Source organism: Aplysia californica, unplaced genomic scaffold, assembly GCF_000002075.1.
Source record: "Aplysia californica isolate F4 #8 unplaced genomic scaffold, AplCal3.0 scaffold00883, whole genome shotgun sequence".
In the NCBI taxonomy this organism is placed as follows: domain Eukaryota; kingdom Metazoa; phylum Mollusca; class Gastropoda; order Aplysiida; family Aplysiidae; genus Aplysia; species Aplysia californica.
This window is the reverse complement of record NW_004798153.1, coordinates 237556-239180: the sequence shown is the minus strand read 5'-3', so window position 1 is coordinate 239180 and position 1625 is coordinate 237556. Positions and strand designations below refer to the sequence as shown.

The 1625-nt window shown below is 43.6% G+C and overlaps 1 protein-coding gene across 1 annotated transcript in view; it reads left to right on the top strand.

The window, feature by feature from the left end:
- The window catches only part of LOC106013429 (epidermal growth factor-like protein 7), a gene marked incomplete in the record, with an annotated part of 47026 nt that overhangs the window by 13981 nt on the left and 31420 nt on the right, over nt 1-1625 (top strand).

The following is a 1625-nucleotide window of genomic DNA, read 5'->3' as shown; positions in this document are numbered from 1 at the left end:
GGCACTCATAATACGACCTCATGCAGTTGCGAGCGCCGTAAAACTCCACTAAAACAAAAACTCAGCTGAAACAAAAAATGTCGTGAGAACAGGATCAGTATCTACTTTTTTTATGTTAGTGTTGCACGCCTCCATAGATAGCCTACAATTTAGATCCTTTAGGAGACGGTCTTCAACTCTGTCGGTCAGGGCCAAACCGAACATCCAAGCGAATAGACGAAGATACACAATAGGAAGTCTTCCAACAGGGGAATAGAACTCAGGCCCAGTGCGTATGACGGCGAAGTTCCTAACCGCTGCCCCACAGACGCCGGTGAGATCCTCATCTGAAACCTCAGAGGCTGGGAGAAAAAGGACAGAAGGAGTAGCATACGCTATTTGTGGTGTTTTTTTTAAATTTTGTTTTTCCGTTGTTGTTTTTTTATTTGTTTCTTTTTTAGAGGCGTAAGGGGATGTGGGCAGAAAGAAGGGGCGGGAAGGGGTTGGGAAGGGGTCTCAAAGAAAACATCATGCACGTGCACAGACAAGAACTGCCATCTGCCAAGCGTGATAGATTCGAATCGACCGTTGATATCAGAATGACTTTGTGGGCGAGTGCGCCCTCAAACACGTATGACATGATAAGCTAAATTTGTCTCTAGTTTCAGACCAGAGACTGTGCAGAGCATTGAGTGTTCAAATGGCAGAAAAGGGGGAGGGGGTGATATTACAGGTTTTGTTTTGCCGTATGATTTATGAAGTTTTACAAGCAAGTTTTACAGCGTATATTTCTGGAAAGCATTTAATGGAGCACGCAACTGAGGGTGTTGGACACATTAAACATTAATTTCCAGTTTGGAAGGGATTAATTTTTTAACCTTACCCCGGTGGCGATCGAAGCCTACTCATATCGATTTTAGGTCCACCAAGGGATCTAAACGTGCGCAACCTGCACACGGGCCTCCGAGATTTTTTGCCCTTATCCGAGAAAAGCTAGGAGTCCAGTCCATGGGTACTAAAGGTTAATTGGATAAAGTGATACAATAATAATGTGCCAGTGAACAGATGTCTTGTTCAAAGTGCAAATTTAATACCAATTTAGATGAACAAACAGCTCGAGGCACCATTGTCTGTAGTGTAGCGGTTATGTGCTTAGCTGTTGCAGTTGAAAGTCCCAAGTTTGATAACGTTTGGGAGAATTTTTATCGAGTATCTCCGTTTTCCTGCTGAAATGTAACGATCCCTCTCAGCCAGGGTAGGACCTGCCGTGCAGAAACGAAGTCCGTCTCCTAAATTATGATCTAAATTGTGTCTGTTAGGGCGTTAATATCTGCTTCGAAAATAAGATTGGAAAAATAATTATTAAACAGCCGACTGCTTCCATCTTGCTAGTCAGTCCAGATCCCAGCCGGAAGACGGAGCTGCTCAGTAGAACAGACTCCTCCAAGCAAAAATCGAACTATGCCTTAATATACTCAAGACATTTATACGTGGTTACTGCCTGAGGAAAAAAGTTTGACCAAAGTCGGTTTCGCCAGTCTAGTGTTATCTGCTGCAAAAAGCCATGACGTTCTTGATTTAGAGGAGCGATACCATAGGCCATGATTGTTTGTTCGAGGAAAAGAGAGAGAGAGAGAGAGAGAGAG